The sequence below is a fragment of the Uranotaenia lowii genome, chromosome 3 (genome assembly GCF_029784155.1).
Source record: "Uranotaenia lowii strain MFRU-FL chromosome 3, ASM2978415v1, whole genome shotgun sequence".
Lineage (NCBI taxonomy): Eukaryota > Metazoa > Arthropoda > Insecta > Diptera > Culicidae > Uranotaenia > Uranotaenia lowii.
This window is the reverse complement of record NC_073693.1, coordinates 17,959,691-17,976,947: the sequence shown is the minus strand read 5'-3', so window position 1 is coordinate 17,976,947 and position 17,257 is coordinate 17,959,691. Positions and strand designations below refer to the sequence as shown.

Sequence of the window (17,257 nt, the reverse complement as noted above, 5' to 3'; positions counted from 1 at the left end):
TTATTTTATACACAGAAGTCACAAAGCTTTATGATGAGTCATAGCAAGCCGTGCTCGAAAACGAACCCGTTTCCTTTGACGTGGCGTTTTTTTTAGTTTATTTTTGGTCCTCCCGATCCAACGAAAATTATAAAAGTGAACCTTCAGAACACCATTCGTGTTGGTCCTCCCAATCCAACGATAATTCGTAAAGTGAACCTTCAGAACACTTTTCATGTTGGTCCTCCCGATCCAACGATAATTCGTAAAATGAATCTTCTGAACACTCTTTATGTTGGTCCTTCCGATCCAACGATATTTCGTAAAGTGAACCTTCAGAACACTCTTCACGTTGGTCCTACCGGTCCAACGAAATTCCGTAAAGTGAACCTTCAGAACACCTTTCATGTTGGTCCTCCCGATCCAACGAAAATGATTAAAGTAAATCTTCAGAACATCCTTCGTGTTGGTCCTCCCGATCCAATGAAATTTCGTAAAGTGAATCTTCCGAACACTCTTCAAGTTGGTCCTCCCGATCCAACGAAAATGATTTAAGTGAACCTTCAGAACACTCTTCATGTTGGTCCTCTCGATCCAACGAAACTTCATAAAGTGGATCTTGAGAACACTCTTCATGTTAGTTCTCCCAATCCAACGATAATTCGTAAAGAGAACCTTAAGAACACTCTTCATGTTGGTCCTCCCGATCCAACAAAAATGATTAAAGTGAACCTTCAGAACACTCTTCGTGAAGGTCTTTCCAATCCAACCAAAATGATTAAAGTGAACTTTCAGAATACTTTTTGTGTTGGTCCTCCCGATCCAAGGAATTGCGTAAAGTGAACCTTCTGAACACTTTTCATGTTGGTCCTCCCGATCCAAAGATAATTCGTTAAGGGAACCTTCAGAACACTCTTCATGTTGGTTGTCCCGATCCAACAAAAATTAACTGAACCTTCTTGTAGGACTTCCCGATCCAACTAAAATGATCAAAGTGAACCTTCAGAACACTCATCGTGTTGGTCCTCCCGATCGAACAAAAATTATTAAAGTGAACCTTCAGAACACTCTTCATGTTGGTCCTCCCGATCCGACGATAATTCATAAAGTGAACCTTCAGAACGCTCTTCCCAATCCAACGAAATTTCTTATAGTAAACCTTCACAACATTGATCATGTTGGTCCTCCCAATCCAACGAAATTTCGTAAAGTGAACCTTCAGAACATTCTCCATGTTGGTCCTCCCTATCCAACGATAATTCTTAAAGTGAATCTTCTGAACACTCTTCATATTGGTCCTTGCGATCCTACGATTATTCGTAAAGTGAACCTTCTGAACACTCTTCATGTAGGTCCTCCCGATCCAATGAAAATGATTGAAGTGTGTCTTTAAAACACCATTCGTGTTGGTTCTCCCGACTCAACGAAATTGATTAAAGTGTACCTTCAAAACACTCTTCATGTTGGTCCTTTCGATTCAACAAAATTTCGTAAAGTGAATCTTCTGAACACTTTTTATGTTGGTCCTCCCGATCCAACAAAATTTCGTATAGTGAACCTTCAGAACCCTCTTCGTGTTGGTCCCCGCGATCCAATGAAAGTTCGTTAAGTGAACCTCCAGAATACTCTTCATGTTGGTCCTCCGGATCCAACGATAATTCGTAAAGTGAACCTTCAAAACTCCCTTCGTGTTGGTCCTCCCGATCCAACGAAAATTATTACCGATCGTAAAGTAAATCTTCAGAACACTCCTCGTGTTGGTTCTCCCGATATAACGAAATTTCGTAAAATGAACCTTCAGATCACTCTTCATGTTGGTCCTCACGATTCAGCGAAATTTCGTTAAGTGAACCTTCAGAACACTCATCATGTTGGTCCTCCCGATCGAACGAAAATGATTAAAGTGAACCTTCAGAACACTCTTCATGTTGGTCCTCCGGATCCAACGATAATTCGTAAAGTGAACCTTCAAAACTCCCTTCGTGTTGGTCCTTCCGATCCAACGAAAATTATTAAAGTGAAACTTCAGAATACTCTTCATGTTGGTCCTCCGGATCCAACGAAATTTTGTAAAGTGAATCTTTAAATCACTCTTTATGTTGGTCCTCCTAATCGAATGATAATTCGTAAAGTGAACCTCAGAACATTTTTTTTTAAAGTGAACTTTCATAACACTCTTCATGTTGGTCCTCCCGATCCAACGAAAATGATTAAAGTGAACCTTCACAACACCCTTCATGTTGGTCCTCCCGATCCAACGAAATTTCGTAAAGTGAACTTTCAGAACACCCTTGGTCCTCCCGATCAAACGATAATTCGTAAAGTGAACCTTCAGAACACTCTCATGGTGGTTCTCTCGATCCAACAAAAATTATTAAAGTGAACCTTCAGAAAACGCTTCGTGTTGGTCCTCCCGATCAAACGAAAATTATTAAAGTGAATCTTCAGAACACTTTTCATGTTGGTCCTCCCGATCCAACGAAATTGATTAAAGTGTACCTTCAGAACGCTTTTCACGTTGGTCCTCCCGATCCAACGAAAATTATTTAAGTGAAACTCCAGAACACTCTTTATGTTGGTCCTCCCGATCCAACGATAATTCGTAAAGAGATTCTTCAGAACACCATTTATGTTGGTCCTCCCGCTTCAACGATAATTTGTAAAGTGAACCTTCAGAACATTGTTCATGTTGGTCCTCTCGATCCAACGAAAATTATGAAAGTGAACCTTCAGAACGCTCTTCATGTGTGTCCTCATGATCCAACGAAAGTAATTAAAATGAATCTCCCAAATACTCTTCATGTTAGCCTTCCCGATCCAACGATTATTCGTAAAAATGATCTTCATGTTGGTCCTCCCGATCCAACGAAAATTATTAAAGTAAACCTTCAAAAAGGTTCCAATCAGTACGTTAGTTTCATGGCAGTCAAAAGTGTATCAGAACACTGAGAAAGCCACACACACTCTCATTTACTCTTCTTCAAAATTAGAAGACAAATCTGTGGTGAAATAAACTTTTAAGACACTTTTTCACCTTTTCTTGAAATCCACAGACTGATCCGAATAACTCGAGTGGTTTTAAGACCTTTCAAGCACCAAATATCAATAATAATAACTGACTGTTAAAGAAAATTCCTGTTTGAACACCGATTTGTCTAATTTCATTTAAATATTGCATATATTAAAATTTTTCTGTATTTTTGGATAACGTGCCGATATTGAGCCAACCCTTCTGTGAAGATTTAACTACGAAAAAAAAAAATTAAAATAAATTTTATCGTTTAATTAATTACCCCATGAATCAGAACTATTGTAGGGTAGCAACTCATTTCATTAAATGTCGAAATCTCAATTAACTTAGTTCGGCAGCATCCACCGAAAACGATCGTCGTCATCGTTGGGAGACAACCATTTCGCGGTCCCACTTTGCCCCGAAAACAACCAACCGCCCGCCGCTGTCGTCGCGCCGTCGAATTGACATGTTTTTCAACGAGACGTTGACGACTTTTCAAACCCCCAAGACGTGTTGCTGCGTTGGTTGAAGACGTTAACGGAAACCATGGCCGCGAGACCAACAACCGGTGTTCTGGTGTAACGTTCGCAGGAGCAGCAAGAGTAACGCGAAACGACGACAGGCACATGCAAAGTCGCAGCGGAGGCCTTCAAATCGACATATCTGGCTTGAGTTTTGAAAAGGTTGTATGAACCTTATGGGGGTTTTAAGTTTTAATTAATCTTAACGTTTTAAATCAATTTGGAATTTTTTTTTAAATTAATATAGTTAGAATTTGAAGTTAAAAAAGGAACAAAATTTAAGCTAGCCATAGCAACTGTGTTGGAGCAGGGGTGTGAGTTCAGTCTATACCCAAGTGATGACGAACGGTTTGGTCTTACGTTTTTTTGTTGTTGTTGATAATTTCCAACTGTTCTCACCCTGTTGGTCTGTCTCTCACTTCTTCTCTAGCTCACATTCCATCGGAATGCACGATGGAAAACACATAACGAAAAACATCTCTCCTGTGACACGACTTTTCACGAGAAGCAAAAAAGAGAAAAAGAAAACCGTGGTGGCAAATCACACACGAAGCGAAGGTTGCAGCAGAGATGCTCGACCGAGTCGAGTCAATTCGAGTCGAGTGTGTCACATCTAAAGAGCACCAGGAGAGAACACGAGAACATCAGCAGAATCTCTAAACTCACACGCCGAGGAGAAGTGTATCGAATCTCACGTTGACCTCCACACACAAAACACGTGTGCGACGACGAGAGAAAGAATGTCCTGCGTGGCACAATATTTCGAAGCCGCCGTCGTCGTTGTTCAAATTTGTTTTTTTTCCTGGTCCTGGTTCACAGGGCCAACTCGCACTCAATCGACCCAGGGCCGCCGACAATTGGGCTCTCCGGTGCGGCCGGTATGATTTGTGAAAGAACATATGGTTTTAATAATTTGTCACCACATGGTGTGCTGTTTCTTCCTGTGGTATTCTCCAGCTAGCTAGCTACTATCTCTCCGGTGAAGATAAATAATATATCCTGCTCCAGCTGCATCGGATCGATACGGAAAAGATGTTTCGAAAGGGGAAAAAACGGAAGTGCTGGATGTCGGTAGGTGGTTTGTCTCTACTTGCCTGACTGAAGATTGAGACCGAGCGAAGGATGGTACCGGAACACTTAAGGCGAACTTAATTGATATTTCAAACGTTTCAATCGAATTGATCTTTGAAAAAAATCAATTTCATATTCAACCGTTTTTGATGAAGGGTGGTGTTACCATAACTTTTCTAAAAATTTAGTGTCATTTCATAAAATCACATCAGCCTCGTAAGCTTTGATAAAAGCACCGATGCTTATCTTGAAGGTACGTAATTCCAAACAATCAACAGGTTCGTCTTTTGAATAGTTAAAATAATATCCCAGTTCAACTCCCAGAGCTTCTCCATCCTAGGAACGTTTATATCCTAGGGCACATCATGGACGTTGCCTGCGGTATTCGACTCCTTGATCTTTTTTTCTTAACTCCAAGGTGCTTAATCCGTGTTAAGACAGAACTACGCAAATAGACTTGGATGTTTGAAATTCTAGATACTGGAACATATGATCAATAGATTTTCCTATTTCATCTTTTCTAGGTGTGTTCAGAAATTTCTTCCAGTTTCCTCTACTAGTTATACCAATATTCTTGTTTAGCAACCTCTTCGACATCTGTACCTCAGAGAAGGCTACACTGATCGGACAGGCCGGACAACTTTGATAGAATTGGTTTTGGGGTGAGCTCATCCAATTAAAACGACACTCTATTCGCATCAAGCATCACAATATTATCTGGCATATCCTTGACGTACCTTACCCTAACCCGGGCGACAACGACCAGACATATGCCGGTGAGATGATCCATAAGTTGTTGCGCAGCTCGTCATTCATGAGTGAATTCTTCAAGGTCTGGGCAGCTGAGGTCCTCGACAAGAAGGCAGCGATACGCGCCCTCAGTAAGGGAGATACTGTCCGGGTAGACTGGGTCGATTTGGGGTCATTTTTTTATTTCTCAAATCCTGGGGTCTAAAAAGCTTCGTTTTAGACCAAATCTCATCCATGATTTATTGCAGAATTTTAACGAAAAGTTTACATGAGTAAATTTAAAGTTTTAGGTTTGTATGGGAAAATCAAAAGTTTTGTACTGAAAAATCAACATCATTTTTGTTTATTCTGTGGAACCGAGCCAGCTTATAATTTTTATGCCAATTTATAAATTCTATAAAGGAAATTTTCCGCTGAACAACTTTGTCCAAGACCGTAACATCGTATCTTATAAGGCAAAAAAGTTATAAGCTGTTTAACAAGAATATGTTTTTTCGCATTGATAAACAATAAATTCAATTGACATCACTGCTGGAGTATTGCATGATAAGTAGTCATGCAATACCTCGCTAGGCATCCAGCAGTAATGTCAATTGAATTTATTGTTGATCAATACAAAAAAAAAATATCCTTGTTAAACAGCTAATAACTTTTTTGCCTAATAAGATACGATGTTACGGTCTTCGAAAAAGTTGTTCAACGGAAAATTTCCTTTAGACAATACATAAATTGACAGAAAATCCATCAGCTGATGATGTTGAGTTTTCAGAACAAAATGTTCAATGTTCCCATACAAACTTAAAAGTCCAAATTTACTCATATAAACATTACTTAAAAATTCTGCAAAAGATCATGGATGAGTTTTGGACCACGACGAAGCTTTTTAGACACCAGGGTTTGAGAAATTCAAAAATGACCCCAAATCGACTCAGGCTACAGTATTCTGGACCAGATCATGCGGCAACAAGCGAACGGTGTAAATCTGTTACATGTCGATCTATCTGAAGGTTGGCCCTCCCATAACTGGTGTTCAGTTCAGTTTGGTTGTAGCTGCCACTGACCGATCCCTTACTGGCGTACGACTTAAGCGCCACTCCGTTAGGAGATCGTACGCCACGGTTTAATATGCCCGCTGAGGGCGAGTCCATAAATTGTCCTTAAAAGTGATTAAGGATCGGATCAGATAGGGCTCTCCAAATAGCTAACCCAAAATGCGACGAAACTAACACATGACGAAATTGCGATCAATCAACATGAAATCCCAGAACAGCTCAGTTATAGATCGCCCATACCTGGCAATCACATCACCGAACTAGCGACCTCCCGGATCCCAATTGCAATCGGCAATTTAGGTACATATGAACCCCCAGGTCCTTCCCCTTACTACCCCAGTGTGGTCAAGTCCTTCACTTAATTAATAAAACAGTTCAACAACATTTACAGTTTTACAATTTATTGCCTAACGATCAACTTTGAATTATGGCATTTCAAATTCTACCTACTACTTGCGTGCAATACTTTCTTAAACGCCTAAATGTCCTTCTTCATCGTGCGTGCTTTCAGCGACAAGTCTCAATGCAGCATAGCTTGTCGCGCCCGGGCTTTTATGTTGAGAAGTGGGGCTTCCCTAAATTATCGGCTGGGAAATTCGGCCTCGCCACTTATGTTTTCATGCAACGGGATCTAAGTCACCGTAAACGGAAAATATTTTCGTATCATCAATTTTTCCACTGGGGCATCATATAGGCATGACCCCCTCGATGCTATAAAGCTCCCCAAGGAATTCCGACTGGAATCGACTCACCCAATCCTGCGTTCCTGATACTTACTGGCGAAAAGGAGAGTCGCTGGCGGGTCCCGTTGATGACTCCTAACGATGAGTCACGCTCTTGGATGCTGTGGTTGCCGCTCGGATGTCCGTCGAAGGTGTTGAGTGTCGAGCGAAGGATTATCTAACACGAGGTGTGGTCGGATAGCGTTTAAACTTTGACCTGCGGTCAAAGGGCGATGACCGACGCTGTGTCGCACTGCACTGACCTTGAACGGCTGCTGGGTCAGTTAAATAAGCTTGTGTTAACTGGAGTGGCCCTCTCAGCCACGTGGAGCTCCCGTCACTACCCCGAAACGCTGTGGTGACGTAACGTTTAACTTCCGACGGGTTATATTGTCGGGTGTTCTTGACGTGGCGGGAAAACGGAGCAGCGGAGTACTGCGTGGTCCAGGTTTGATCCGGCTGGGGGGGAAAATGTGTGCCTTCTTTGACACGGAAACATTAAAACACGCACGATTTATTCAAGCACGCACAATTACCTTGCTGGATGAAACTTTGCACGCAAAAACACGCACTTTTCTGAACTAATTCTCTAAGCTAGAAATCGAGAATTTCCTATTAATTAATATGAAAAATCTGACCGCACTATAGCTTACTTCAAATTGGACTCAAACATTCACGGCCCACACGCACTTCCACTGCCGATCACGCTCAAGAAACGTTTGATCGCCTCCTTGAGCTCTCAGTACAGGGAAGGCGACTTTGCTACGAACGCCCTCGGCGGAAGTTCACAATCCCCTAGAGTTCTAAGAGATCATCTCAAGAGATTATGATTTCGTCAAATGCATCAGAATCGCAGTAGCTAATTGGTTCTAACTGAAACAATTCAACATCTCGCAGGAGAATGTATGAACGTCTCCTCAGCGTATCGAACCGCATTGCTCAAACCGTCGATCGCGCGAATCGATATTATGTTCGAGATCGATCGAGGGGCGGATAAACTGGGCCTACTTTAAGGCGGAGAGGAAATGTTGAATTTTCGAACATGCGGACTGCTACATGGTGAGGCTTTGGTGGACGGCGAGGGCTAGGCGACGCATGCAGTTAGCACGATACGAGCGTAGGACGTCCTATGCGCGAGGTCTGCCATCTGCAGGGCACTCAAGTCGGGTGAAAAGGCACGGTCCAAGCAACTCTGTAAGATGTTAATGCGTTAAGACCCTCAAGTGATGCCTAAAGGATTGTCATGACCAAGATGCGGAGTAGGGGTGCACCACCTGAAATGTGCCCAAACAAACTGCGCGAGATTACGAATGAGCTGTTCCCTCAGCTCGAGGTGAACAACTGGCCGCGTTTCCTTGAAAGAACTACAGGATATTGCTAGGTCAGCTGGAAAAAGCTCCTGGTTCTGACGGTATCCCAGGGTGTGAGAAGGTTTGGTGACCCTGTCAAAGCTAGCAGGAAACCGGCCGATATGCCTTTTGAAGACAGCTGGCAAGGTGTTAGAGAAGGTAATCTAAAGAAGGATCCAGTTATATACAGAGAACGGAAAACGTTCTCTCCGACAAACTGTTGAGGTTTCGGAAAAGCCGTACTACAGTGAATGCTATTTGGACTGTCATCGATGTAGCAGGCAAAACCAAGCTGACGAAGAAAAGGGGAGACCGATTTTGACCAGTAGTGACGCTCGACGCGAAGACTCCTTCAACAGCGTCGGTTGAGCAGCGGTTGGGTCGTCGCTCATCCGTATGACTATACCGGCATATTTTTGTACGATGGTGAAGTGCTACTTCCATAACCGCCAACTTCCAAATATGACCAGCGAGGGAGTTCCACAAGGATCGATACTGGTCTCAGTGCTGTGGAATACGTCGAGGCTTAATCTCGTTTAAACATGTCGAGGGTCAAGCCAATCCACGGAGGAAGTTCAGCTTCTCGCAACAGTACGCATACAAAAGATCAACAATGGCAAAGGCTGCCCTGACGCGTATCATGTCCAACAAATCAGCGATCCATTGCAGCAAAAATAGGGTCATGTCGAGTGTGACCCCGTGTATTCTACGATACGGTGTGGCAACCTTGAACAGGAATTGTATCCTGCAGAAACTGGTACCGAACCCTTACTTCGGTAGCGGCTGATGTAGTGGCAGGACTCATGCCCATTCCTGTTTTGTTGGTGGAAGATATCGGTGGATCGAAAACATGGTGAGATGGATTTCTACATGACGTAGTTCCTAACTGGTCACTGTTGCTTCTAGAGTATCACTACCGGTTTGAACATGTTTGCTTGTGATTTTGCCAAACCAGCACAGTCGTTTCTGTCGGGAAACATCCGGGCCGTAGCGTTCAAAGTCCCGAATTTATGTCGTGACAGGCGCGAGTCCAGGACAATCCGCTCTCGATCTGGCAACGACGGACAGTTAAAGCCGCTTGTCTTAAATCCTAGGGTTGCCAGCCAAAGGAGTACAAGAAGACCGGACAACGGTCGGAGTAGAGTGACCCCATCGACGGGGGTTGTCGAGTAGAGTGCATCCGACCCCACGGTTTGAAGCTACAAAAATAAGCCAACATCTTCTGCGTAGCGGATGCCGTGGGAACGCCGCGTTCGTGGGTGGATGCTCACCCTTCGGAGAGTATCTGAGTAGTGCGGTTCCCAACAATCGAAGCTGCGGGGATAACACTTTATCGTCTTCGCAGTGCTCCCCCCAGTTTGCTACTCTGGGTCCATGGGTGCAATTGGACGACTCATGGTACAATGCTGAGGAACACTGTACCCCCTAGGCCATAAAGTCCACCTGGGGCCACTGACCTTTGTTCCTGACTAGAACTGTTTGATATAGTGGGAGGTCATTTCGCGCTAATGCGCTCCAAGGCAATACTCGTTACCGAATCCTCTCTCAGCAAATACCTCATTCTAACACAACTCCATGCGCAGCCCCTCCTCTGACGAGTTAGGATCCGACATCTCATCGTGCTAAAAAGGTCCCCATTTAGCACAACTACTATCTTTGTGGATCTAGTCCAGGAAGTCCAGAAATACTATGCGAGTTGTCGACGACACTTTCTCTGTTCGAACACGCGGATCAGGAGGCAAGCCTCCTAAGCTACGTGTAGAACTCAGACTCCTCCGAACTCTCAAGTAGTGTTGACTTAAGTCACCACTCAGCACAACTAATCAATTTTCAAGTCGGATGCTTAACTCCCTGAAGCGCAAATCGAGCTTTAGACCGCCCTCATCAGGTCGCACTCGCTGTTTAGGCGCATCACTTCCCGAAACGTGTGTCAAACCCTGACACTGCCGGCATACTGTGCATTACTGACACTGACGTGTTAAACACGTTCCTAAGTGATGGGCCCACCATTGGCCACCACTTTGCACATCTACTCGTTTTGCGAGTCGGGTCTATACCCACCGAAACGCAAAACGAGTTGGAGATTGCTCTCCCTCCAGTCACGTCCGCATTTCAGGGCCATGACCCCCCGAACGCGTGTTGGACCCTCATCCTCACACTCGAGTACTGGTACCTGAGTACCCGGGTGCACCACTTCTTCCGCGCGAGTTTGGCAGACCCGTCGACGGCCTCTAGTAGGTTCAGTAATAGTTCTCTTGGCCGTACATCTGCAATACGGCGGACTTGTAGACACGTTTCCGTCCTGGACTACGAGGAGGTGGAACTACCAGCCTAGAGCAATTCCACGATCTTTTTTTTTTATTAGTTGATCACCCAGGTGGTAAATCCTTTTTACGGATTGCAATCCAAGGCGCGGCGAGCCACCGCGTCCCCCCAGTTTGCTACTCTCGGTCCATGGGTGCAATTGGACGACTCATGATACCATGTACCCCTACGCCATAAAGTCCACCTGAGCCTCTGGCCATATTTCCCATCCGGACCTGCAACAAAGGATATACCCGTGATGGGAAGACCATACTCCCGCAAAGCGCTCCACGGCCATACTCATTTATTCGTACTACACCAGCAATCATCGTCCACTCTGATGTCACGATTCACGACTCACGGGACAGCTATCCGTTCGCCGCTACTCGTGACTCGAGTCTCACATTCGGTCTCTTGCCACAATTCGAGACGTCTTGACCCGCCTCTCCTCGTTATTCGAGACCCTCTCACACTCATCCTCTTGACACAATTTAAGACGTCTCTACACGCCTCTTCTCGTGTCTTGAGGGCCCTCTTTCAGTACGTCTCTTGACCCAATTCGAGACGAGAGCAACTTGCCTCTCCTCGGGTCTGGTGATATCCACACATCCAAATATTTCTCCGTCTCAACTCTTCGAGACTCATCCTGAGGCCCATCCACTGGGCGCCACATGTTACGGCACAAGGCCACTCTGTCCGTGAGTCGATCGTATCCGCGAATCGGGGCCAGCAACCTCCCCAAAAGGCAGATCGATCAAAACCCGCTCGAACATTTGGTCGTCCCACATATCGGGGTCGCGACTACCCGATACACGTTACGACCCCTCCCTCTTGCAACTGAGCACTGGTACCAAGGCACCCAGTCGCACCACGTTTGTGCCACACTCGGCACGCAGCTCGTCGGCGGGCTGACTGCACCAAGTGTGACGTGTAGTTCTCTCGGCCGTACGCCTACAGGTGACAAGTCTGTAGACACGTTTCCACTCTGCACCACGGAGAGGTTGAACTACTTCGCAGAGCAAGAGGAGAGACCCGACCTCTTATCATAAAGACATTCTACTATTGAAGGATAGTGTGTTAAACAGTTCGCGATGGGAACTAGGTCTGCGGTCCCAGGTGGAGTTTAGGGAATACGGAGTACATCACGAGTTATCTCATTGTTCCCATGGACCCAGACTAGCAAACTGGGGGGCGCGATGACTCGCCGTGCCTTGGAATACAATCCGTTAGCTAGGGTGTACCAACCGTGGTTAACAACTTAAAAAAAACCTGCCCAGTCGAGAGGCCGCGCGCGTAGCACGTGGTGTTCACGAACATGCTGCCGCCTGTGGACCTGACACGACAACCGACAATATTGTCCAGAGGATATGACCCAGATTATGACTGGCCTGCAGAGGAGTTGGAACCATCACCAGTCCGCGACCGGTGAAGGATGACTCTATCGTTGGGATGCATCTAAGTCGAGTGTGTCCGAACCCAGCTGTAAAGCATTCCGAGATGAAACAATAACAATATCTACTGCGTATCTAGGGAGAAATCCGTTGATGTGCGGAAAAATCCGTAGTTTTGGGCACGCTGTGTGGATTCGAATAGCGGTGGAGCACACGAAAGTATTGCTAAAAGAGCGGGCCCACCAGTAAAGGCATGATCACAAGTTGTTATACGAGAGTTCAAGTCTCGAATCGGGACAGTAGAGGCTGATATATTTCTCAGCCTCTACTGTGATTCGTAAAAGAGTATGCGATGAAGCGCGCTAATACAACTATGGCCTTCCATTCATTGGTAAAGCGCAATTGCAGTATCGGATGGGAATTTTGACCAGAGATCAGAGTAGCCAACCGTGTGCCTGTGTTGAGAGAATCAGCAAGGAGCACTTTCAGAAAGAGTGGAAAGGAGAGAAAACAGCCAACACGTTCTGGAAAGTCTGGATAAACTTTATTTTCTCAAATAGGCTTCTTTTTATACACAAAATCCTTTTAGCGCACCCCCTGAACTGCGCCAGTTGCAATTATACGCCGAGATCATCCTATGCCAATAAACTTCAATAACTTAAACGTGAATTTACCAAGAGTATAGGGTGTCCCATTATGTCTAAGCACTATCTAAAATGAACAGTATGAACACAATTAAGGAGCAAAACCAATTTTATTCATTTTTATGTGCTTTATTTATATGTAGTCTTTTTTTTCGGTGAATCAATAAAAAAAATAGATTCCAGTCAATCGTTGGCCTGTGATCAAGTTTTTGATCGAGGACTGCTCTTAGCTTCAACACATACTGATTTGTGATGATTTTGACAACTTTTTTCAGTCTTTTGCAGAGTTTTCGAAAGAATCTGCAGGCTTCACATATTTTCTCAAAGTCGAGTTTGTAAGGGCCCATAAAGTTTCAATCGGTTTCGCTTGAAGACTATTTGGCGAATTCATATTATTCGGTACGACCTGGACTTTGTTGGGACGGTACCAAGCCATCGTGTCTTGTGAGTGATGAATTGGTGGAAAATCAGGCTGAAACAGTGTGATCATGCTTAAGGATCATGACAGGCAGAAGGAGACGGTTCAGGCACTCTTGGTCGTAATCATCTGTAATCATTGTGTCAATGTTCACGAGCGAATCAGAATGCGTGCCAAACTTACATATGGCTTGACAAATCATTGCTTTTTCATCGATTTTTGTTGTTGTGAAAAATCATGTCTCGATCTCGCCAACATTTAGCCATCCTGAACAGTGTAATAATGGTCACCGGAAGCGTTTTGTAATCAAACTTGCAATAGGTTTCGTCGTCGATGATAACATACCGTTTTTCCAAACAGGAGTCGATCATACAATTTCCGAGCTTCTGCTTCTATGTCTTTAGGCTCTCTACTTCCCGAAGTAGGCGATGACTTTTGCCAACCGCACACGTTTTTCTCTTCGTCCGTGAAAATTTCATCAAACTTTAAATTTAACATCGGAAAAATGACATAAAATTGTCGAAAAAAGTATTGAAGTGAAGGCTGGGATAAAGTTTAGAAGATTCCACCTGCGTAATACCGGTGAAATATCATCCGGAAAGGCATCCATTATTTATGCAACAAACGAATGCCCTGAAGTTACCAAATATCAGAGTGCACGTTTATGTTAAAAAATCTGAATGTACGAATATTAACTGCAGTTGAAAAAAGTGATTTTAAGGTGATATTAGGTGGTGCGTTTCTGTTTCATTTCCTAATGCAAACTGATGAAATTTTAAGAAATAGGGCTTAGCTGCCAGTGCAATATAAAAAGTAAGCCGTTGGGCAAACAAAAGTGGCAGCTTCAAGAAAAATGAATACGACTCTACGGAAGAAAGTTAGTTCTTTTTGAAAAATTTTGAATTCTATTGAAAAATTTCTGTAGTAGAGCACATTTCTAGAAAGCTAGTATACATGTTTACTTGTTAAGTTTCTTTTTATGATTTCGAGTAAGGAACGCTGAAAAAACGAAGATTCTGGGATGGGTTCGACCAGTTTTGGTGGAAGCCAAATGCATATTGCTAGAACTTTTTACTCAATTTAACGATGCAAGCTTTGAACTTCATCTTCCTGGTTGAAAATTCAATGAGATAGACCACAGTCTGCCTACAGAAAATCTGTGGAACCGTTCTTAGTGCCTCATATAGATGGTTGGTATTTTTTTTTTGAATTTTGCTCAGCTTGTTCCCGGACTAATCTTCAATCATATATCAACAAAACTATTCCCATTTGTTAGCGGATGATTCGAAATATAACAAATAATTCTTTTTTAGCATACATCCCCAGAAAATACTACATTTTAGATAAATTTTGCTTTTGCCGCTAATAAAAACTTTTGATGTGTGTCCAACAGACCTCTTGAATGTGTGTGTAGCAATAGCCCTATGTAGCTGCACTAAGCTAAGTATCATTGATAATTAGGTTATATATATAACTTTTTTTGCCAATTATTTAATTCTATCATAAAAATGTTGCTTGTGGATTTTGAAAAGAATTCTTTAACTTGTTCATTCTGTTAAGAAAACATAATTCGTTTTATTTATTTTATACGGATTTTACTTAAAACTAGATAAGTCAAATACTTTTGTATCTGACTAAATACAATCCAAAAATAAAACTTTCGAGCTCTCAAAGACCTTAAAAGGATTTTTGTTCTAATGTTTTTTTGTCCTTTTTAACTTTTAAGAGCGGGTAAAGGCGCTTTACCCTTAGTCGATGACCAGAAATGGTAATACAAAGAAATCAATAAAGCAAATATTAACATTTTTAATATCAAATTATTTCTAGTTCTCCAGATATAGAACCTTGTTTGATAATGCTGTTGATGGTTACCATTGTTAAAGAATTTAATGAATTCCGTGTGCAAAGTAACTCATTTCCAGCCGCTGAAGGATGGGGCATATTGCATACACAGAAAAAAAATCTGAATCCTTAAGAGCGCTGAAATTGAAAATCCCTAATATTACACGTCATTGAACGCGAATTCATAATGTAAATTTACAAAATCAAAAAGGTTGAACCATTAACAGCACTCAAATTTGAATCACACTAATATCACATGACACAGAACACGTTTTCATGATGTAAAATTCCGTCATTTATGATGCTTCTTTTTGTTTACATCATATAAGATGTAATTTTACAAATTTATATCATAGTGTGAACACTGAAAACGAAATTTATGAATATTACATGACAATGAATACGATTTTCGATGTATTCTTAGAAATGGTGATTTCTTAACAGCACTGAAATTTAAAATGAAAGTAACAAAACGTGTATAAGCAAAGATTTTTTTTCTCGTAAAATTAAATTAGACTGAATGTTATAATAACACGTAAAATAAAACCAACCGAAAAGGCGTTTTTACATAACATTCTGCATTAATTTGGTTCATCAGTCGAGTTCCGCGACATTAAGACAGATTCGCTTTTTAAATGACAAAATACGAGAGCGCAGCGATAGACTTTCTTGGTTTTAGTCGATTTGCTGCAGACAAACAGTAAACAAACACATCACAATTTGTGCATCACTTGTTTCAAGAGGTTTCAGGCAGGAGAATTTCCAGAGGTAAAGACAATTTAGTTTCATATTAATAGGATAATTTAATGAAAAATTTATTTTGTTTCCTTTTTCAGCCTTCACTTGGTTGACAACGATGGCCCTGAAAGGATCGCTACCTAAATCTGGACCAGAAACTCTAACGAACATTGCGGCCGTATCGATGGTATCACTCCGATCCCGCCGTAAGTTCGTTCGTCACTTGTGGGTCATTTTCGCTGCCATATTGCACTGCTGTGTTGTTCATTTATTCGTATCGGTAAGTACTTTGAGTGGATCTTAAAATAAAGCAAAATATGCTAAATAATTTTCGTTTTTAGGTGTTCAAAGTATCCAGTAAATGGTTCGCGATAGGCGCTGCAAGTAGGGCATGTTGTTGGTGATCTTAGTCGTGTAGGCGATGGTGGTAGAGGTCGTAATCGAGACGATTTAAAATGTCGTCAAAAGACATGGTTACGTCAAAGGAATTCCCGAGATAGCCCAACAGTGTGGGCGTTAAATCTATTTTAACGAATGGTGCTGATTTCAATCAGTAAAGTTGTAATTAAGTGCTAATAGTTATACGTGATGTTGTGTTATATGATGATAATGTTAAGAAGAACATTTAGCTAATTATAAGCAACGATTTGATCAATAATATCAATACAAATAATGTGACAATTCTATGTTGCTGCTTTTTGTTTTATTCATTCATAGAAAATCCCCAAATTACAAAACAAATAAAAGAAGAAAAAGAATTCTAACCAATCGGAAAATTCAGTTCTTTTTTTGTTACATGCATTTTAATATTACATGCTCTTCAATATTACAGTACTTAATTTTATTGAACGTTGAATATTCACCTGGCACGGAAAATTCCGTCATATGTGATGCTTCTTTTTATTTACATCATATGTGATGTAATTTTCCTGATTTTTTTGGTAGTGTGTAGCTTCCATTATCCACAAGGAGCACTTTTTTAGCACATGCTTCCACTGCGATGTCTCTCGGAGCGAATGGTACTGGTGGTCCACGCTTCTTCTTTCCCCTTGTTCTTGACGTCTCTGCGTTCTCTGGTCCACAGTAGGCCCGACCATTTTATGTTTTTAATTATTTCAATGTCTCTAGGTTAATATTATTAAAAGCATGAACAAAGAGAAGAAGAATGATAACATGTTTTTATTATTCTTCAGGACTTAAACTTAGGTTCTGGCTGTGGATGATTAGTGATTCTTCTGCATGTATGTCTTTAGACCCAATCTTACCTTAGCATGATGGATAGTACTACGAGGGGATCCCACATTATTGGTCACATCCCGAACTGAGGCAGTCTTCCTACTGGTGTTAGCAGTTAGCACACATAACTTTCCGGTCCAAAGTTTTGTCCATCGGATCCGGTTTCTGGTCAGATTTTTGTTTGTTCACAAAGTTGCTTTTCTCCTCTCCGTACATCCGAATCGCAT

The 17,257-nt window shown here is 42.3% G+C and overlaps 1 protein-coding gene across 6 annotated transcripts in view; it reads left to right on the top strand.

Annotated features, from left to right (window-relative positions):
• Positions 1 to 17,257, top strand: part of LOC129751184 (myocyte-specific enhancer factor 2-like) — a 227,748-nt gene that overhangs the window by 118,199 nt on the left and 92,292 nt on the right. The gene's annotated exons all lie outside the window — the stretch shown is intronic.